Source organism: Pleurodeles waltl, chromosome 1_2, assembly GCF_031143425.1.
Source record: "Pleurodeles waltl isolate 20211129_DDA chromosome 1_2, aPleWal1.hap1.20221129, whole genome shotgun sequence".
NCBI lineage: Eukaryota > Metazoa > Chordata > Amphibia > Caudata > Salamandridae > Pleurodeles > Pleurodeles waltl.
In genome coordinates this window covers 758,298,860-758,322,626 of record NC_090437.1, presented here as the reverse complement: position 1 = coordinate 758,322,626, position 23,767 = coordinate 758,298,860, and the positions used below count along the sequence as shown (strand labels likewise).

The following is a 23,767-nucleotide window of genomic DNA, read 5'->3' as shown; positions in this document are numbered from 1 at the left end:
ACCCATACTTTTAGCAAAATCAAAGCCTGTCCTAGCTCTTAATAATGTTTATCAGGCAAAGGGTATATCTAATGGGAGTTATGGCAGTGACATTTGGGAATATAAGGACGTCACAGATCTGCAAACTGTGGAAAACACATTTCAAATTGTAAGCAGTGCCACGGTATGTCTCTACATATATTGTGCAAGAAGAACTGGGTGTGAGGTATATCGCTGAACAGTTACCCCATGCTCTGCTGCTAAGATGGGTGAGGATTTGGACTTGTTCTGTTTTAGATCTTAACTGGGTGATCATAGGTGATTGTATGTCCTTGGACAGTGCATTCCAGATTTCATGGCTTAGGTATATTAGAGAGGTAATGGCCAGCCTGGGTGCCCTGAGTTATATGAAAGTCCAGAGGGTATGGTAAAGAGGGTAAAGAGACATTTCCTCTCACTTACGAAGTCAGAAGGAGATAAAGGAATTAGGAAAACCCTCACTACACACCTATCTAATTTTAAAAACATGTCTGTCCATTATGCACTATTTATTTAGGGTTACAATCACTTACCATTGTTTCCTATTGACATGGTTTATATTAAACCTATTCCATGGGATCCTATGGATTCTGCAGGGGTGAGAAAAGGTGGTTGAGTTGGGTCCTTGCATGTGTGCCAACTTTTCTCAGCAAGAAACAATGCATTTTATTATGTTTTGTGATCTTCTTTGTGACTTGCGGCACCACTTTATGGTACCACTGCTGAGGGGAACAACATTTTCAGCTAGTAAGACCAGTGCTGGTTTGTTTACAGATGCTCTCAAGTCCATTAGTATGTTTTTATGTTGCTAGTTTTTTAGCTGGTGCTTTTAGCATCATGAAGACGCTTTTGAGTAAAGGAACCCCCTGTTCAACTGTGGTGCGGAGCCCACAGTCTGTATTAAGTGTTGCTAATTTTGTGTGCTTTTGGATGCTAAATAATTGTTTAAGGCAGCATTTTTTAATGATTTTATGTGATAGTTGCATCCCCTGGATTATTATTGCGATTTAATTTTTATTGTTTTATGTTGCATGTGCTTTTATGGCTTTAAGTAGCCAAATAAATGATTTCTGACTGACCAATTTGTTTTAGAAAATAGCAAGCTGCTCCATCCCTCTCAGATGGGTTTTCAAGCTAATAACAGCACCATGTCCACGCTTCTAGCTGTGTTGGATGATTCAAATCAGTAGTCAATCAGAGCAGGGCTGTGGCCCTGATCCTACTTTACCTGTCTGCAGCTTTTTGATACCTTATCTCATAACTTGCTGATTGGAAAGCTGCACAAGATTGGCTTACATTCCCAAGCCTAGGTGGATAAGTTCTTCCCTGTTGAACAGAACACAGACAGTGCAGTTGGGTGCCTGTAGATCTCACCCTGTTCACATCAAAGTGTGAGTTCCCAAGGGCTCCTCACTGAGCCCCATCCTTTTTAATGTTTATGTACCTCAGCTCGCTAAAATTTTCAGGAATTGGGGATTTGAGATCTCTTCCTATGCTGATGATACTCGGCTGATGATATCACTGGGGAGAACCATAAGGAGATCCGCAGCAAGCTACTGGGATGCCCCTCTCAAGTGAGGGATGGATGACAAAGCATTCCCTAAATCTTAATGCTGAAAAAAGAGAGATCCTGTTATTTGGTGAGGCACATTTGATTTAGGGTGCCTCTTGGTAGCCTGGGTGATTAGGGGAGCTGCCGACGCCCATGTCAGAGCTACATGTGGCAAATGCTGTGGCATTTTCAAACTTTTCAGAAGACTATTCAACTGAATCCCACTTGCATGCTGGAAAACCATATTCCAGGATCTCATAAAAAGTAGACTGGATTATGGCAATGCTCTATTTGTGGGCATGGCTGATTACCTGTTCACAATTCTGCAGGTAACACAAAATTCCGCAGCCAAGCTAATCTATAGCATGGATAGATATGGCTCTGCATCGGCTTGTTTATCTTCTTTACAAGGCTGTCTATGAGAAAGAGAGCCAATTCCAAACTCTTATGTGATGCTCATAAAGCTCTGCACAATGTGGGTCTGAGATCCTACAAGCCAGAGTGGAGTTTTATAATCCCACCCTCGATCTGAGATCTTGGAACCTGGCCCTGTAAAAAACCAAATGAACAAGGAAGGCCAAATCAAGGGTCCACATTTTTTCGTACTTGGCTGCCGCTCAGTGGAACTCCCTCCCTTTGAATATTCGGCAAATTAAGGATCACACTAGATTTAGGAATGAATTAAAAACCTGACTCTTTCTGGGCTAATTTACTGTATGTGCCTTTGGTACAGTGAGTTCTCTGAGTTCTCTTAGGTTGGCAATTATCTACACTAGGGAATAAGTGTTGTGCTTTATAAATATGTTAACATTAATTTAAATTAGCATTTACTTATATTTATAGGTCACCCATAGGAGGACCTTAAATGCTCACTTGGCAGGGTACATGGTATCTAAAAAGTAGGGCTTATATAGTTAGTGTTTTAAATGTCTTGGCAATATAAAATACCTGAAATCAGTTTTCCCTGTAACAAGGCTAGCTGTCTCAAAGGAATCATTAGGTTACATTATAATAACTTGTGAGGATTATTATTCAATTTCGTAGTAGCTACAAAAATGATTCAAGGACTCATTTTATTAGTAATTTAAATTCCAACTTAAAAGTAAAGTCAGATTTTGCATTACTATTTTGAAAATTACACTTTTATAAAGTTGCAATTTTCCATCCCATGCCAATTCTGCCTTTTTACCAGCGTCCAGTGTCATCTGACTGTTGAATGCCCCCCCCCCCCTTGGGGAGATGTAGATTGCTTTCAGAAAGTGTACAAAGGCCTTGGGTGGGGAAAAGTGTTTTCCTCCCTGAGCAGGATGGCAGGGGCTGTACTAAGCCCTTTCCTGAGCTTCAAAGGGTTCCTACCCTCTCACTGGCTGATGTAGCTCACACTTGGTCCTGCCTCACATTAACTCTCATGTCAGCTCGGCTCCAAATCGAGTTGGGGGTGCAGCACCCGGACGGGTTTGGAGTGATCACAAGGGTTTGCCCATTTCCACTGTCACACCTCTGGGTGGACAGGGGGAGCTCTAACCAGAAGAAGGGTTCTACCATGTTAGATTTAGGGAGGGGAGAATGGAGCACTGTGGGATAGTTTACAGTAAAACACACTGGAAGTGCTGCGAAAGTGTGCAGGGTCACTACCTTTTACCCTGTTGCTTAGGGAGTGCTTAGGAGTTTTCCCTGCCAACAGGCTGGCACTGAGCATACTTGTGGCAACCTCAGTACCCTCCTCAGAAAACTCCTGCACCTGTGTATAATCAGAAGAAGGACTACTCTGATATCTGAAGAAACCAAAAAATGACTGACCTGCTTACTTTGAACTCAGGACTTCAGAACTGTCTCCAAGTGTCAGTTGGCTGACATCCTGCTTGCACTACAGGGCTACAACAAGCTCCCAGATGTCTTTTGAGCAACTGATCTGGTGACCACTTCCAAAGTGGACCTGCTCTAGATCCTGTTTTTGGCCTCCTCTGAATGAGTTTTGACCACCAAGTACTGTCCCTCAGGTCCGGGATGTTTGGATGGTGTCAAAAGGTACTCTGAACTTTGAACCTTTTTCTGATCTGAGAACCATCAGGAGACTGAGCCACACCTGTCAAGCCGTTCTGACAAAGGTATATCACCACTGGGCCAAAGACTAAAGAAGATCCCACTACATTGTTCTCTGCAGTAGCAAATCTGATTCTGCTGGACTTTTGTTTGTCAAGCCCTTTTTGGTCACATCTTGCAGCCTTGTTCCACTGGAAAAATCTGAGCTCCAAAAAAATGACTAATTCCAAAGGTAGAAATCTCCACCGGATATCTGGCCAGCGAAAGGGACCTTTCTCTGCACAAAATTCAAATTTCCTCTGCTTGAAACTTTCCTGCTAAAAGCCAGCTGCTTTACTGGTACCTCATCCAGTTGCTATTCGATGATGTGGAGCCCTCTTTAGCCACATTCTGCTGCTTTGCACCCTGAGAACTTTGACTACCATTCCTGAGACTAGGGCCTGATGTATATTGTGGCAGATGGACAGTTTCTCCAACAGGGCGACTGAATAAATTCCTCCATTGCCCTGACAGAGATGCCTCCCACCAAATTTGGAAATGACACCCAAGCTGGCAGTCATTTCTAAAGCATAGACAAGAACCACTGTCCTGGAGGTTCCTGTCAATGCTTTTTGCAGGTCACTGCAGAGCTCTGTCAACATAACGGAGCCTTGCACTAAACTAGTTTCTTTTCAATTTAAAAAACGAAAATCCAGAAGCCGGATTTTGTATTTGAAAATAAAAAAACATAATACCTCTCCCATCACGGGTGCCATCTGGCATGGAGAGGGAGGCATTACTTCATTTTTACTCTCTTACTGCCAGAATTTGCCTGGTGGTGATGGACAATATAAAAACAACTATATGTCCGTCCTTCCTATTTGGTAGGATGGACATATAGCCAATTCTCTGAAGGGCCTTACTTTGTCGGGCTGTCAGAGAAGTTTGAACATGATGATGACTGAGAAATCACTGCCATGGTTTGCTCACATCTACACTGTACACGCAGACCACTGTGGAGTTGCAATGGAGATCTCTCCACCATCATATAAATTGGGCCCTAAGTCAGTATGTAAAACGTTTCATAGGGACAAACCTGGACCCTGTATCCAACACACGCTCCATCGCGGTCAGCCTTAAACCTTACCCTTGCCCCGTTCAATCACAGCCAGAAGACTGCGGTTGTTGCTTAATGCTTTTTGGTGCTCTTTTGAGCATTACAATTTAAATATGTCTGTTTTTATGTTTTGGTGTCATTTTTATTTAAGAAATTATTCTCTATTTTTCTAAATTGGCTGTTTTTTTCTGTGTTGTGTTTTGACTTTATTTCTGTTTGAGTGCTGCTTTAATACTTCACACATTGCCTCTAAGTGAAGACTGACTGTCTTTTGCCAAGCTGTCAGAGGGTTATGTACAGATTTTCTTAGTTACTTTGTGGATTACCCTGACAAGGATTGTGATTATTATTTGAGGTGTATTTTCAGCCCCCTAACTGATAATCATGTTTCTTACAATTTCCATTCACATTAAGGGTGATACTGTGCTTTGCAAATTTTATTGAATACACACAAACTCACAGGTTTGTGGTGTTCATTAACTTTGAAAAATCCTTCCATCTTGAATATCCACTCCCTGTCTCAGTGATCAAATTTACTCCAAGGTGTAATTTATGCACTAATGATCCATCTGAGTTTAAAATGCAAATTCTGCACTCATTTTGTATACCAAATAAAACCTATCACTGTGAAAAATAACCTTACCAGGATTGATATTATGGAACTTATCTATGTTAAAAAATATGATTTTGCTGTGGCCTAAACTATGTTTGTCTCAGACCCCTACCAATTTATGCTTCTTAACACACATGGTCACAATGTTTTGCATTCTTGTCACTGATGTTTATGGGTGCTAATACGTTTATGGTGGTATATTACAATTTGTAATTACAAGTTAGGGATAATTTATTCCAGTCTGTAATGCCAGAAAGTATCAAAAATAAGTTTGGTGTTTATTAATGAAGTTTGATTAAAAATTACAGCTCTAGTTTCACCAAACCCTCATGCAACAGTTTCAAAGATTTTTAAGCACTAATTCATTTGTCGCTCAAATGTATACACTTGCATAAAAAAAAGGAAAAAGAGAAACTTTCTTACACAGTTGTAGTGAATCATTTTTGTAGTGTCTCTGGCAAATGCTTCAGTTAACATTGATGGCATATGAATATTACTGAATAAAATGGGGTACTTGAAATTATACATCACATAAATATTGACCTTGTCTAATGGTGCAACCTCTTCAACAGGACAGCTAATGTTCTCTCATCTCACCTGCTGTAGTTCGGTGTATGAGTGAATTTATTGGCCATTGTTCACATGAAATGAACAGACACACGGTATAGGAGAAATGTAGATGTAACTCAATCATTGAACTTCGATATGGGTAGCAAAAAGGAGTATTTACCAACCATGAGTTGTCCTTTGGAACCACTGGCCCTTTCTTTCCTACCACTTGTTTCTTTGGTTAGGGAGGTAGCAAATTGATCAGAGTGATTAGAAGCCTAATTCGGAGTTTGGTGGACGGATGACTCAGTCACAAAGTTGATGGATATCCTGCCTGTCCTGTGACAAGTTCTATGGCAATTATAATAAGGCAGATGTGTTATCTGTCACATTTGTGATGGAGTAACCTCTGCCAAACTCTAAATAAGGCTCTAGGTGTTCAAAAACCCTGTTAAAATTATGCAGTTTCCACTCTTTGTTTTCTCCTAGTCCCTTGGCAGCAGATAAGCTACCTTGAGGGTCTATAAATGGAGTAAGTGATACTATCGGCAGTCAAAGGGCATGTAACAGCACTTTTTGTACCATTGATATTCTGTTGCATTCATGTTTGTGAACACGGATAGCTCAAAGTGCTCATTTAGATGTCATATGGATATCTGAACACAAGCCCACGCACAGCTTCATTTAAAAAAAATAGTAAAATATAACAGTTCACTGACACCTTGTTGTCAGACACACACTATTTCAGAAGGTACACATATCTATCACTTACAGAAGAGCTGAAAGGATATTGAATAGTAACAGCCGGTTGCTTTTCTACGGCGTATTTATCCGTGAACGAATTAACCAAAAGCATGTTTAACATGCAAAAATATATGATACTGAAAAAACATTTTTAACGCCTCATCACCGCTTACATTTGTCGTTTTTAAACACCACAGTTAGAAGTGTGTGCTATGCAATGGGAATGCGAAGATAGTACAGAAGGTCTTAAGAAGAAATGTCATGACTTCCAAGTTCTAGAGTTGAACAATTTACAATTTATAAATCTATTTAAATCACTTAGCACGAAATGTAACTCATACATACACATCAGTATATACTGAATAAGAGAACTATTTTTCCTCAAGCATAAAAGCTCGAGTTTCGTAGACACGTAGGATCGACCGGTAAATATTCCTGATAAAATTAAAATGGGAGAATGCGCTGTAGTCACTTGAGATCACATAAGACATATATTTGTATGATCAGGCAGTTTTTGCTTTCGTTTCTATTGAATTATTATAATGTTGTGTGAAGTAAAATCTGCATATTCTGAATAAGTATGAGAATTCTGAACACAGCAGAGCCCAAGGCATGCGTTATTTTTGGTTCTTCCATATCTCGGGTTCTTTGAGATTTCGTACAGAATGGCTTTAGGCCGGAATCCAAGTAAGTATGGTAAATGAAGAGGAAAATAGTTCTTCCCAGACCTTTTTTTTATATTTTAAACATGTTTATATGTGAGCAAAACAAAGATATAAAAAACAATCCTATTAAACACTGATCCCACACCTCTTCTTCCTAAACAATAAACCATGGGTCAAATGGAAAATGATAACAGAAGATAGATGAGAAGTGCAGTGATGGTGGAAAAGTTTACCCTTCTCAGTAGGATGTAGATTTGTTCTTCTATCTGCAGATGCACGAATTTGAATGTATTATTTCCTTACAATTTGTGAAATTGGGTAGAATCTTTACTAAAGAGAGTAAAAGCCTCCAGTGGATCAACACACTGTTCCCCTGCCTCAGCCATTGCAATCAATAGTTTATAAACCTCTGAAGATCTACATATGTGAGTTATGCAAATTCAGTCTTATGGGTTGTAGGCTAGAACAAGACCAGGGGTGTCAAATCAGTACAATGAGATGACCTACTTTAAAATAGGCCTTGAAAGCACGGGTCATCTCACAAGAGAGACTTAACAGCTGGATATGCTGTGTGTGACTGCGCACACACACACACACACACGCTCTCTCTCTCTCTCTATATATATATATATATATATATATATATATATATATATATATATATTCACTTATAGAAACAAAGGTTGTAGGGACGTGTTATATTTAGGCTCACATTTTAAACATACAAAACCATATCATCAAAATATTTACTACAAATATTACATTGATATTATCAATGATGTTATTAAAGATGTCATGAGTGCCGTAATTTGTGGGTTAATTAGCAGTGCATGGCAAGGGTGTGAGTTATAGTTATCTTTGGTTTTTAAGTGAATTTCAGTGTTTAAAAAAAATGTTATTTCCTAATTATAACGTCCCTGTAACCCACGTTTTTTCAGTGAATTTCTGTGTTTCTTTTACTGTATGGTAATTAAAATCCAACCACTGCATGCTGTAGGCCAACCCCTTCTAAGCACCCAACCCTGCACCGTGCACAGCCTTTACACATACACAGCAAAGGCTGCCTGCAGCCAGCCCCTGCTGCCAACCCCCTTAACTACACAACCCCATGCTGTGCATGGCCCTTTGGGCATGCACGGTGGGAGTTGGTCGCAGCCTCTCCGGATGTGAGAAAAGGTGTGAGAGGGTGGATCTGGGGGTGAGATTGGCTGTGAGAGTGTCTGTCTGGGTGTGAGAGTGTGTCAGTGCGTGCACGGGTCTATGAGAGGGTGCATGAGGCTGTCAGTGGGTCTGTGACTGGTTTGTGAGAGTCAGAGTGGGTCTTTGAGTGGCTACGTAACTATCTCAGTGTGTCTGTGAGTGGGTGTGTGGGGCTCTGGCTGGGGCTGTGAGTGGGTGAATGAGTGTCTGAGTGGGTCTGTGAGTGGGTGCGTAAGTGTTTGAGTGGGAGAAATTGAAAGAGAGACAGAGCAAAAGAGAGAGAGAAAATATAGGGAGAGAGATATCAAGTTTGTTAGGCTTTGATGTATGATATACTTAGAATGAGATATTTCTGCACAATTTGAAATAAAAAATGTTTCTGTCATTTTCAAAAATTTGAAAAGTTTGTACTTTTTTTTTTTTTTTTTAAAGAGGAAAGCGAGTTCAGCTGGACTCGAACCCTGAATGCTCGTTTTGAAGGTCTGTGACATTCATGCTGAGTTATTGCTATCTCTTTTTTAAAATTGTTTGTAGCCCTTTATGGGCTAACTGGGACCAAGTGAGAGCTGTTTTTTAATTTGTTTTGCAAAATGTCATTTTCAGGCTACCTGGCGTAAGCCTCAAGTAGTAGGCACTTTCTTCCTTTTTTCCATTCTGTGACTGTTTGTGGATTCCCTGTCTGGGTCAGTTTGACAGTTGGGCTATTTGTGAATCCCCTCTAGAAAGTGAGGCAAAGGGAGCTGGAGTGTAGCCTGCATATCCTGATGATCCATCTGTGCTGGAGTGGAGGGAGGAGTGGTCACTTACACCTGTATGGACTGTGCCTTCCCTCTCACAATGCAGTCTCCAACCCCCTGGTGTGTGTCTGGGTCCTGGCCTGGGCAAGGCACAATCTTGTGAACAACAGAGACTTTCCTTTGAACTATGCCTACTTCAAAGGCAGAAAGGGATAGACCCAAAACTCCTGAATGTTAGATCACATCTGGAACCAAAAGGAAACTGCCAAGGAGAAAAGCTGAAGAGCTGATGAGGAGTGCTGCCCATGCCTGAGACTGTGCTTTGTTGGTTCTGCCTGTAAAAGGGGACAAAGACTGAACTTTGTGGTATATTCCTGCTTGTGAAGAATCTCCAGGGGCTTGAGTTGAGCTTACCTCCTGTTTTGAAGTCTCAGGGCCATCAAAGATTTCCTCTGCTAGCATCTGGATTCTCTGCTGAAACTCCTGCCTTGCCAAGTGGTGTCAGATCCAGTCCCTGGGCTCTTGAAAGGTGAAGTTTGCAGACAAGAGCTGAAAATCCACACACAGAACACCTTGCAGGGAAATTTTCAACATACCATCTGCAACACAGCTGATAAACGACGTGCGTCCGGCTTCGTGGCTAAAATTGTTGCTCCACCTGCATTGCGGCAGGCAGATCGCCGCATCACCGCTAGAGAATGAAGCTTGCGGCTTCTGATAACGCAAGCCCCACGCAGCACAGTTTTCTAATACCGTGCAATAAGATTTTCCATGCATCATTCCTGGATGTTAAAGTTAACCCGACTCTGAAATGATCCTAGGTGCCCTGTTTGGAAATCAATGCAGTGCTCTCTTGCGAGGGAGAAAAACAACACATCGCTGACCTGACCGGAGAAGGAATGACGCACAAGCTCCCTTGCGAGGAAGGAATCCACGCATCGCAGCCGTTTCAGACACACGCTCACTTGTGCAGCTTTATATTTTACGCTAACCAGGTACTTTGTGCAAAATCAATGTTTCCATTGTTTTCTGTGGAGTAAGACTCTTATTCTTTTGAAAATTCATATTTTAACTGGTGCATGTTGGGTTTTTGTCATTTTTGTCTTGTTTGATTTAGATAAATATATATCTTATACGCTTATATATATATATATGATAAGCTCTCCTACTGAATGTTTGGAAGTGGTTTTACAGCTCCTATTTTACAGAAAAAGGGACCTAACTGTGAATTATTTCCAGTAATTCCTTGTCTGAAATTATTAGCAGGATATTTAGCTTCCCTAAACAAATAGAAAAGTTAAATGAGTGTTTTACACAGCAAAAAAAATGCTTTTACACTGAAAATGGTGACCTCAGAGCAGTACTCCGTGCACCTGACAAACTTACCCTTGGAGGCTTCTCATTCATGCATGCATCTATCAATGAATCCTCCTCAGTGTGTGGAAAAGATCCTGTAAAAACAGAGCCTTGTTAGCAAAAAGTTACTCCTTCCCCGTTGCACTTTATTCTTTATTTGTGCCTTAATATACTTTAAATGCAGTGCCATTGCACTTAAAAAGAACACATTTTAGAATGCATATTTTTAATTTCTTTAAAATGCCACTTGCATTTAAACTTTGACTTGTAATAATACACCTTCTTGCATAAAACTAATTTTAGCTATAACCACATTACTCCCACCAAGAGCAAGTTTCTCAAAACATTAACAGACATACTTGCAGTTAACACTATTCATTGCCCAGGAACATGCTCATTACTTAATGTATTGTAGAAAATGTGAAAAATGAACACATTACCGCAAATACGAAATGTGAAAACATCACGTAACATCAAGCTTAAATTGAGGCTACACTGCTCTCCACAATCAAAAAACAGTTTAGGACAAACTGCCAAACTGAGACGAGCAAGGTGAAAGGTTCATTCAAGGATGTTGTGGAGTAAGAAACACAAAAAGGTCATCCGTTAAAGGCCAACTCATGTCTGACCAACCTGTAGGCATTAACAACATTACAATGAGTCCCCGGCACACTTTCCATGCCTACAAACAGAACGCAGACTGATTAGATACTGGTCACATAGTTGAATTAGCCCAAAGCACACAGGTGCATGATTTACAATGGATAGAGGGAAGAAACCAAATTCTAAACGCTCAGGAGTCTTAGACCAACAATGCTGTCAGCACACACTTCTAATATATAACATTTATGAAAGAACACATACACATTCATAGGTCAAATGTATAATAAAGAATGGGTAAAGTCTTAACCCAGGCATTCAGGTTATGAGGTCACATGGTTTTGAGTGTTTTCCATGTTAATCTTTAAACTTGCAAGTTATCAATTGTTAATCATGTTTGTTAGAGATGTGGGTCTCTAGTTGGCAGAGGTATACACCCTTGTCCAAGTAGGGACCACAATCCTAGTCAAGGTAAGTAACAACACAATCCAAATAATCCTGTGCCCACCCTCTGGTAGCTTGGCACTGAGCAGTCAGACTTAACTTAGAAGGCAATGTGTTAAGTATTTGTGTAATAAATTATACAGTATCACAGTGAAAACACCACATAAATACACCACACACTTTATATAGATAAATATGATCTATTTTTTATCTGAATGAAATAAAGTAAAAACAACAAAAATCCAATAGGCACAAGTTGAAATATCACTTTTAAAAGGTTTAAGAGTCTTAACCCCTAGAAATGATCAGTTGTTTCTTTGTTAAACACAGTACCTGGGATCCATAAAAAGTAATGACACACAAGACCGCAGAGGAGGAGGTGCGTGGAAAAATAAAGTATTGCATCAGATATTCTGGTGTGACACAGACAATGCATTGTTTCTTTCGACACTGCAGGGGTTTGTGTCTTTTTTAGGTGCAGTCTTAGTTCCTCACTGTGATGAGGGGATATTTTGACGCCCAGAGACGATGCATTGAAAATCCTTTGCGCACTGGAAGAAGGAGCAGGCACTGAGTCGATCCAGTAGGCAATGCGTCAAATTTTTTATTGCAAGGAATCTAATTTCTAGTCAGGAATTCAGTGCTGCATTACTCCAGTCAACTGTGTGGCAATTTCTCAACCACAATGTAGGCTTTGCATTGATTCCTGTAGGTGTTGTGTAGATTTTTGACGCACAAGGAGTTTCTTGAAGATGTGAAGTCTTTGTTGGCCCTGAGACTTCATAAGCAGGAGGCAAGCTCCATCCAAGTCCTTGGAAAACACTTCAGGAGGAAGGCATAGTCCTTCCAGCAGAGTCAGAGGCCAGCAGAGCAGCAGGGCAGCAAGCAGGGCCAGAGTCCTTCTCACCAAAGCAGACCAAATGAGTCCTTTGGGCAGCCGGGCAGTTCCTCTGATAGAGTGCAGGTAAAAGTCCAGAAGTGTCTGAGTTGGTGGGGTCAGAGACCCAGTTTATATACCCAAACATGCATTTGAAGTGGGGGAGATTTCAAAGAGCGGTTTTGAAGTGCACAAGTTCTCCCTTTAGCCCCTTGTGTCTGCCAGGGTCCCTGTGGCCAGTTATCAGTCTTTTCAGCGAGGGCAGGCCACTGGCCTTTGAAATGTAAGTGGGAGACCCTCCAACCTTCCGGCCCAGGAAGATCCATACAGTATGCAATGAATGTAGATGTGACTCAGTGTCCTGTGTTTGTTGTTGTCTAGGTGAAACGCACAAGGGAACTGTCAACCAGCACAGACCAGACGCGGATTAAAGACTGGCTGTAAGGCACACATGGTATTAAGTGCACAGAAATAAAAGAACAACTTATGTTTTGCCATTGTTGTTACATCATATCAGTGAAAAAAAACAGGTTTAGAATCCACTATTCAAGCTAGTGTCCTAAAACCAAACCACCCTCTGATTTTACCCTCTCCTCTTGTATCCAAATTTGAAAACATCTGGTGTTCTGCAACCCACTCACAACACGCACTTTTCATTACCTCTTCTCCATCAATTCCCTAATGTTAAGACTAATATCTACCATCCTGTCACTCTCTTTCACCTCACTCTCTGCCTTAATTTCCTCTTCCCATCTAAAAGCACACTGAAAAGCTCCCTAAAGCCATCTGTGTGGCTTGAACTTCCCGTTCAATGTGGATCTCGAGACACCATGGCTGAGATGGGTGATGGTCGTGAGTAGAGGCAGAGCACCACCCACGTACCCTGAGTCTACGGAGACTCAAGAGAGTGGGAGAAAATTGGTGAGACCTTCATGCACAATTCTGCACAACTCTGCAGATTCATCTAGATTTCTAAAATCCATCAGAGACATGGACATTGCAGAAGTGAGCCCTTCCACTGGTGATGTGCCAGCAATGAAAGAACAACTTATGTTTTGCCATTGTTGTTACATCATATCAGTGGAAAAAAAAAACAGATTTAGAATCCACTATTCAAGCTAGTAGCTCTCAATGAGAACCATGCATAACAAAATAATCTTCAGAAACACCATATTAAAGTGTAGGAAAAGAGAACTCTGTCTGACTGCTTGTATGTCTAGGTGATATTTATTATTTACATTTCACAGATAATCCTCCTATACAGTGCAAGGCAATAGCTCCCCAAATATGCATCCAATCCTGTATTACCACTACTTCACCATCCCACTCCCCACAGGGCCACACACTTCCACCTGACTCTCATATCTCCCATACATGCCAACGCTTAGCCCCGGCAACAGCAGCACCTCAGCCATTAATCAGCCCTGCTATAATATCGTCATGGTATTCCACAAGCCACACTACCTTGTCCTCTATGTTTAAGAGGGCACGTACCATAACCATTGAACATATCACTGTCAAATATCAGTTTGACCTAATTCAGCATTCCATGCCTTTGAAAGAGTTTCCTAGAAGAGGACAAATGTATTTTCCTCAAAAACGTGGTAGCATGAAAAAGGAGAATATAATACTTTTTTTCACTTGGAGCTGAATCTGATATGGTAAGTTGACGTTGCTATCATCTTTGACTATCTGTGGTTCACTAATCGAGCAGTCAAGATCTAGTTTTTAAAAAATTGTGTTAAAGTTAAGGTTGAAGGCAACATAACAGTTATATTAGAAGGACAGAAGGTTGGGTTAGAATAGTATTTCGTAACAAAAAGAACACCAGCTTAGATCTACAAACATATGCATCCTAAAACTAATAACCTAACAGTGTCAATTATACATATCAACACAAAGTCAAACAAAGAGCAGATTACGCAATGCATATATACTTGTCACAGTCTCTTGGTGAACAGTGAACACTGGTCTGCTTCTACTTCAATAGAGAAACATGTGACCCCCCCTCCTAAACACTAAATCGTATGACTACCAGTAGATGCCAACTACTATGATAATCAAAAACAGCACACAATTAAAATGGTGCAAACAATAATGAATAAAATCTATATTCCAGCACTATAACCACAGGTGTACAGTGCTCATGGTTAAAAGTAAAGTGTTTGAGGAGTTGTACTTTGCCTCCCGATAACACTGAGTCAGTGGCTCCATGTTCAGGGGGATCCGAATATGGTATCTGCAATATAGGTAAGCTGGAACTGGTGAATCTTCCTGTAAGCTATTCTCCTTCCTTGAGTGAATCTCTGCCTGCTGTTTGTTTCTCATGTTGTGGGACCAACCACAATTTGTCTTTCATGTTACTCAGTGAGCAGGTGAAAAAACAAAGGTTACAGGGATGTGATAGTTATGAAATAGAGTTTAAAAAACTTTTAGAAATTCACTTTAAAAAAACCAAGGTTACAGGATCATTATAGCTAGGTTCTGAATTTACTCACAGACAAAAACTGAGAAATTTACCTGTTAGAGGTATTTCAAGTACCTATAACTCACGGCTAAGGTAAATATAACTCGCACCCCCGCCATGCGCAGTTATTTCTTCAATTATTTGACTTCTAATATTTCATTGATATTTTTATTAATGTTATAAATGTTGTCATGAGTGCTGTACTATATGGAGGAATTAGCAGTGCATGGCCATGGCGCAAGTTATAGTTACCTAACTATAACATCCCTATAACCTTTGGTTTCATAAGTGAATTTCTGTGGTTTTTCATTCCTTTTCCTAACTAGAACATCCCTGTAATTTTTTTCTTTTTTTCTGTGAATTTCTTTGTTTTTATTAACGTAAAGTAATTTACATTACTATACATTAATCCAACCGCCACTATGCACAGCGTGGCGAGTGTTGGCCACAGGGCCAGGCCCTGAAGCCAATCCCCATAGCTAACCAACCTTGCACCGCACACAACCCTCAGCCTTGTGTAATGGGGGTTGTCTACAGTGCCTGGCCTGTGGCTAGCCTCTGCGGCCAGCCCCCCTAACCACCCAACCCTACACTGCACATGGCCTTTGGCCCTGCACAGCAGGAGTTGGCCACATGGCGTGACTTTCTGGGAATGAGAAGAGGTGTGAGAGGGTGTCTCTGCATTTGAGAGTGGCTATGAGATGTAAGAGTGGGTGTAAGAGTGGGTGTGAGAGGGTCTATGTGGGTGTCAGAGAAAGCGTGAGAGTGTGTGATTGTGCTCCAGCAAAGGAAAGACTCACCTCCTGAATATGGTATCACAGAGTAAACACACTTTCATTGCCTTCACCAAGCGCAGGAGTTAGGATCATTTGTCCTTTCCAGAAGTGGCGCTTCAACTGGGGCACCTGTTACATTTGCATTTGTAAGTGCTCCCTGTTGAGGTTTAATTTCTGTGAAATGAGCACCTGCTCATTTATCCAACAAGAGTCAACAGTTTAGCACAAAGGGGCATATTTATACTTGTTTTGCGCCAAATTTATGTCATTTTTTATGACGCAAATTCAGTGCAAAACTAACTCCATATTTATACTTTGGAGCTAGACCTGCCTAGACCTGCCTAGTGCCAAATTCATGGAGTTAAAGTCATTTTTTGACATGGAAACCTAGTTTGCGTTAATGAGATGCAAAGTAGGCATTCCCATGTAAAAATGACTCTATGGTCTTAGCTCCATAGATATCCCCATGTGCTAAAATCATGCACGGGGGCAGGAGGGGTCAAATAATGGATCAAAGCTTGATTTGAACCAATATTTAACGCCTGAGTCAGGGCAGGCGCTAGGGGACCTGTGGGCCTATTTCCATGGTGTAACACCATTGAATAAGCCCACAGGTGCCCTCCCCAGGCCCCAGGGACACCCCCACCCACACCAGAGGGACAGCGGAGTATGGGGGACCCCATCCCAGGTAAGTATTGGTAAGTACAGGTAAGTATTTTTTTGTTTTAAAGTGCCATTGGGGGCCCTGAACTGCCCCCCGACACGGCACTGAGTGCAATGGCCATGTCCAAGGGAACCTGGTCCCCTGTGCAGTCCAATAGGTGGTGGGCTTGACTCCTGTGTTTTCTATGTCAGGAGTCATGTGGTATGGATGGTTTTGCATTAGAAAATAATGCTAGGCTCGTTAAAGTTTTTTTTTTTTACTCTAACCTCTTCCATACCACCAGCCCCACCCGGCTAATGTAATTGTTTTCTACGCTAGCCTGCTCTTTCCACTGGCTTGCACCATTCCATAAATATGGTGCCCAGCTGGTGCTCAGAGATGGTGCAAGCCGGTGCTAAACATTTTGTGCAAAACTGCATTAGTGCAGTTTTGCACCAAAAAGTATAAATCAGGGCCAAAATGTCTAGCAAACTGGAGCACTTTCTACTAGTTTGTTAGTAAGTGCTACCTCATTGGTTAAATGTGCAGGGTGGGTGAAGGGGAGCTGTGCATTTTCTTTAATATCTCAAAAACTACTGAACAGATTTACATCAAATAACAAAAAAGCCTCTTTCTGGTACAAGAGCTACCTTTCTGACAAATTTGGTGTAATTTCGTCCAGCGGTTCGGGCTGTAGTCATGTTTAAAATCCCTATGGAAAAATGCCTGGGGAAAATGCATTTTGGAACCCCTGTTTTTCTTGGCCCCCGCTTGACAGATCACCCTGAAACTTTCCGGACGGAAGCTGAAGTGAGCGTCATATTTTATTGGCCCATTTTGTGAATATTCATCATCTGCACTAAAGATATAGGGAAGATTAAAAAACGATATTTTTATGGAAACTAGGTCCTAACTTTAACTACCTAGTGGCAAACACCACTAGGATACATATATGTATAGATATATATAAATATATATGAGAACTTACTTGTACACCTGTACATTATAAGGACATTGTTTGCAAGTAACAGAGGCGTTCCTTTATAAGTTTATGGAACTCCAATTCCCTTTAACTGGCGTTTTCATTTAACTTCCTACTATAACGTTCTGTGTTGGACTTCGTTTAGAATTATTTACTTCTGACTACTTGGGAACATAAGGCTATCCAGTTTAACAGCAACGTTGGTATGTTTGTCATATATAATGCATATCCTGCTGGCACACTGCACCACAACACAGCTGCTATTACTGTGGTTTGCTAATTGGTCTTTCGTTAGAAAAACGTAATGAATAAGTTGCAGTAGCACCAACGCATTTTTATTACTGTGCTCAACTAGGTAGGCCCAATTTACAGATGTGTCCTAGATTGTTTTGACTGATTCAGTTTGACAAATACAATGAGGAAGGTTATTTAAACATTAATGCATATTGGGCCTCATTACACCCCTGGCGGTCAAAGACCGCCAGGGTTGTTTTAGCAACTGTACCGCCAACAGGATGGCGGTACAATCTGCCTCATTGCAACCTTGGCAGGAGCCGCACGGTCGCACCGTGGGGACCCGCCGTTTACCGCCATGGTTGTCCCGGCGGTTTATCGACATGGTTGTCCCGGTGGTTTTAATCCTCCAGGGCACCTCTGCTTGCAGTGCTGCCCAGGGTATTACGAGTCCCCTTCCCGCCAGCCTGTCCATGGCGGTGGAGACCGCCATGGAAAGGCTGGCGGGAAGGGGAGTCGCAGGGCCCCCAGGCACAGCCCCACCCTGCTTTTCACTGTCTGCACAGTAGACAGTGAAAAGCGTGACGGGTGCAGCTTCACCCGTCGCACCGCCGCAACACCGCCGGCTCCATTAGGAGCCAGCTCCCATGTTATGGCCTACATCCCTGCTGGGCCGGCGGGTGGAAACTCTGTTTCCACCGGCCGGCCCAGAGGAGATCTCATAATGCTGCTGGTGGGATTGGGGCCCGCCAAGGTTGTAATGAGGGCCATTATCTATACACATCAGCATTCAAATAATGATTACAATGGGACTTCAGTGGCTTTATCTCAGCATCATTTCTAACACTCAGAATATTTTCTTTTTGTTTTAGTGCCTTTTTTTTGTTTAACACCCGTCAGGCTTTGCTGGACCATTTCAACATACGAATTGTGATTGCTTACCCTGGCTCTTTATTGCAATTTGCTCTCTCTATCCGGTTGAAAGAACAGTCTTGTTGTTTTGTATTGCCATCCAAATTTTACTCACACGTATGTTTTTTTGACTATCAACTGCTTTCTGAAGGATATCTGAATATTTATTAGCTCTGTCTGTCCATGCTACGCACGTTGAAATGTCTGGCAAAAAGTGCAAGCAGTAAGCATGGTTTCTGGGGCCGAGAGGCTACTTTTGTGCCAGGATTAGACTCCTTCTTCATTTTAACTTCCTAAATTTAATTGATGTGGATTGCCGAATAATCCCTAAATTGAATTCTAATGGTTGAACATTCCCCCAGGGCATACTGTAAAATGTCTGCCTTTTTACAGTATGTGATCCTTAGGAAAATCACATTTAAGGAAATCTGTTTTGGGGAAACGTTCTTCATGATTCTTTTCCTAAGGTGTTTTTTAAATACATGGCAATCCCAGGAAGTCCAAATTACCGTTGTGAATGCCGTTTATGTACGAAAAAAACATTACAGCATGTGTTTTTCTGGATCAGATAAGTTCCTCGTTTCTCTCTTATATTCATCTAAACCCACCTTCTTTTCTCGCCTTGCCTACTCTTTTTCTATGTATCCCGTTTTTCTCACTTTTTCTATGTATTCTGTCTTTCTTAGTTTCCCTTCCCATCAGGATCTACCACCTCTCCTTCAACTGTTTTTCTTTACCCTTGTCTTTCAATCCTTTCTGTACCAGTGTAACTGTGTCCCTGTCTATATAAAAATATCTCTATTCCTACGTATACAATGGTTGTGACAACTCCTACTCATACTCATCTATCTCTAGCTCTACCTATACCCTACTGCCTTAATCCCATACCTCTGCAGTTGGCTATAAACCTATTAACTATTGCTTAGGGAGCATCCATGAGTTACCCGCACCCAATGACTAATGAATCCTAGAATTGAGGCATCTCACCCCCAGCTCATAAAAACAGAAGAAGACTGGACTTACTGTTTGAGACCTGTGTGGAGACCTCTGTGGACACCTGAAGGGCTGCACCTGCTTTCACTGGTACTCAGGAATAAGACGTGGACTGCAAGCATCAGCTGGTTGACCTCCTGTGTGGCTATAAGTAAAGGACAAGTTGCAGGAGGTATTTTTCCTAAAGAGCCCACTGACCATTAGCAACTGAATCTGAAATGTGCCCTGCTGGTGGTTTCTGCTGGAGTGAGTTCCGGCCTGTAAATGCTGTCCTTGAGGTTCTGGGAGACATAGAAGAAACCAAGAGATGCTGCTCCAGAAACTCTAAAATGTTACAACTTAGAAAAGGGTTGGACCTCGCCCATGTGGCTATACAGCTTCAAGAGGACATCATAGGATACAGTCTGAATCCTTCCTCCAATGGATTTTGACTTCCATTTCAGGAACTAAGTCCGAAGGTAAAATGTTTGAGTGGAGTAACCCCTTGATGTATCTGACACACTCCATCATGGTTGGTTTGAAATGGTGCCTAGGTCTTGACCAACCTCAAACACTGACTACTGATTGGTGCTCTGTTTCTTTGTTGGTGTTTCTTGTCTTTTATTTTTTATATCTCTGGTTTCTCTGTTAATGTCATTTTGCAGTAGTTTTACTCGACAGATGTTTCTCTTTTTTCATAAACTGTTTTGTTACTGCTAATTACATTACACATTTTCCTACCCTGTCCGCTCTATGCCAGAGCTAACAGGGAGTTGAGCCCAGGTCTAAATTATTGAAACTATTTAATCCTGACAAGTTTATGGTCTTATTCCTTGTGGTCAACTCGCATCCAACCCATTTAATAACCCACTTTCTTAAAACCTGTAACTACCTATATTCTAACATTTCTACCCTAATGTTGTCCCTTGTAGCTCTACCACTCTCTATTTGCCACTCACATCATAGTTTCTTCACACGCCTGTCTCCATCCATCCACTGCCCTTGCATTTGCAGTGCCCCCATAGATCTCAGCATTCCAATGGGACTGTTAACTCCCTTTACTTGCCCCAATGGAATTACAGGAGAACCTGAAAATGGCAGAGAGTGGCCCTTAGTTTAAAAGACCTTTGACTCAGTAATTACTCTTTTGTTATTCCATGAATCAAGTTCAACATGCATTTTTAAAAGTGTTCAACTATAGGAGTGCTTTGAAATGTGGTTTCTGCAGATTAAAATAATTTTGGTAGCTATTTGCTTTTAGTAAGTTGAACATTTTTAGGAGAAAAAGGCAGCCAGTATTTAATTTACTGATCTCTAAAAGAAAATAGCATTAATGAGAGTATTGGGTGTTGGGCCTGGTCCTTTTTGCAGCATTACTCCAAACTTTTTTTTTTGCCTTCCTCATCCTATTTTTGTGACCTTCTTTTTTGTTGGCTTTAGGAGTCTGAGCACTTTACCACTGCTATACAGTGCTAAAGTGCATGTGCTTTCTTCTCTAATTATGGTATAATTGTTTTACACCTGTTTGACATATTTGATTTACTTGCAAGCTCCTTGTGCAGTTGTATACCACAAACCTCAGGTCTATAAATTAAATGCTACTAGCAGTCCAGCAACACTGATTGTGCCACCAACAGGAGTAGCCTTTCAACTCTTTCTCAGACCTACCACTGCAGTGCCTGTGTGTGCAGCATACTCCCACTTGGCATTTAACACTACTTGCCAAGCCTTAAACTCTCCTTTTACTACACAATGGTCACTCATAAGGTAAGCCTTAGGGAGTTCTCTCAGCAGGGTGCTGGATAAGTAAAAGGTAACACATTTACTTTAATGTTTTGCATGTCCTGTTAGTGACAAACAGCCTGTTTCATTTTTCACTACTGTGAGACCTGCTCCTTCCATAAATTGTTATTGGGAATTCCCTTATCCCCTTTTAAGTGGTAATTCCTGATCAGAAAGGAGTAGCTTTGTCATGGTTAGTATGTTTATAATGGTAATGATGAATCCTACTTAATGGTGAATTTTGTTTTCATGTTATATTTATATGTTAGAAATACCACTTTTAGAAAGAAGGCATTTCTCTGTGCTTTTAACTCTTGTGCTTTGCAGCCTGTCACCAATACACAGCTGGCCTAGGTGACAACTACAGTTTGTGCATACTCTCTAGACAGCCACATCATAAGAAGGGCTGGGTGTGATGGGGCACATCTGCATTCATCTGCATATTGATAGTATTCCTGGGCTGAGAGAGGTGGGTCACACTTACATGTCAAAAGGTTGTGTCCCGCCCTCACACAAAGGGCTGATTTACCCCTATTGATTGTCTAGAGCCAGGGCTAGGCTGAAAGGGAGTGTTGCATACTTCTGAGGGTTCCCTTAAAGTCAACCCTTCATCAAAGACATTTTTGAGTAGAAGCACTGGGGCTCTGACCCCATGTTTTGAGACATTGCGTGGGGCTTGTAACTAGACACTGCTGGCTCAAAAATCTACACATTGTCAGAGGACTGCTGTGCTGCCTGGAGGAACCATCATTTGCATTGCCAGCTTTATTGTGCTGGCCTGCTGCCTGCTTGGCTGCTGAAGGGACTGCTACTCTGCAAAGTAACTTTATCTGCTGGCCTGACTGCCTGCTGTCCTCTTTGTGCCCAAAGGGAGTTTTGTCTTGCACACTGTTACTTCAATCTTAGGGCCATAAAAACTCTGCCATTGGACTCTGTCTCTGTGAGTCCAGAAGCAGCATGCTCTCATGAGGAGCTTTGTTTGAGGACTCCGAGCCTCCCTTACGTTGTGTTGAGTGCTGCATGGAGTCCCCAGTTTCCAGGAGTCAGCACATGTTGAGCACCCCTTGAAATTTCAAGAACCTAAGCACGTTGAGCGCAATTTCTTTTAAGAGACCGGTGTGGTTTTTGCATCTCAGTGCTGAGGGAATCCCTGGAGTGGTGGCCACACCGAGTCCCAGTGACAGTTGCAGCCACGTCATAGCAGCTCTGAAGGAGATTCTCCAGCGCGGCCCACCAGCAAGGGGACTGTGAGGTACACCCCTTTAGGGAGAGGTGCCGTCTGATAGCACCATCTCTCTGCCTACCAACCTCACCGCCCAGCCACTGTAAACCCCCCTAGCAAGGTCCTACCAATGCAGGAGATGCAGTAAACAAGGCTTGTGAGCTATGCTGCCGAGGAGAGGACACTGCTTCTGAGGGCCATGACAGAGGCTCTCCTCAGTGACAATGGGCTCCATTTGCCAGGAAGAAGGTACTGTGGGGTCCACCATATAAGTACTGCTGCCCCACACTCCACAGTTGGTTCTGTTGCCAAAGGTGCTGAGGTGCTGTACCACCCTTCATATGAGTGTGGGGAGTGGGAGATCAGACCTTGGTGGTCCTGGTGGAGCCTTCTCACCCTCCTTTACTGAAGACTCAGGTTTTGGGTAGCTGCATTTTGGTATGATGAATGCGGGGAACCAAGTGAGGTCTCCTGATGCAATTCTGCAGTTTGTGCCCCCCCTTCTGAACATACCTTGGGGGCACGTGATCGGTTGTGGGCATTACGGGATAAAACCTCCACGGAGGCCCCAGTCACCACTAGGAACTGCCTTAGTTTGGAACTCACCTGGATTTCTGTATTACAGGTAGTAGGCAAAAAGGTGCTTCTGTGCCCTATGTGTTTGGGTGCCTGATTAACACAGAAAGTTTAATAGGAGTAGAGGTGTGCTGTGCCCTGTGTGTTTATGGGTATTCCTTGTGATTTATGTGCTTTTTTTCTAACTGCATTACATACTCAAGATAACGTGCACTATCTGAGTAACTGCATAGTAAGCAAAATATTTATGATTCATGTCATTTTGTTCTGGTTTTATGTACAATATAAGATCTATCTACATGGATCTATAGAGAGATAGATAGATGGATAATCCTGTGTGTGCACTCTCGTTTGTAGAGTATTCATTGTGTTGCTGTGTGAGTGTGTTGCCCAAGCGCTTTACACATTGCCTCTGATGATAAGTCTTCCTGCTCTGCGCCAGCCTACCAGAGGGTGAGCACAGGATATCTTTGGTGTGCAGTGACTTGCCCTAACTAGAGTGGTGGGTTCTGCCTGGCTCAGATGCTTACCCTAGCCAACCATAAACCCCATTTCTAACAATGGGCAAGAGGTGAGGAGGAACTTTTAAGGTTTAAAAATTATAAAATGCCTAAAATTCGGCCAAAGCAGTTAAGCTTTTATTCAGGAGTGAAATGTATATGTATTTTCCAAATATGATTTTTTAAGCTTGAAAGATCATCAGTTCA

The 23,767-nt window shown here is 41.9% G+C and overlaps 1 protein-coding gene across 3 annotated transcripts in view; it reads left to right on the top strand.

Annotated features, from left to right (window-relative positions):
* The window catches only part of FSTL5 (follistatin like 5), a 2,922,734-nt gene that overhangs the window by 2,891,989 nt on the left and 6,978 nt on the right, over positions 1-23,767 (top strand). The gene's annotated exons all lie outside the window — the stretch shown is intronic.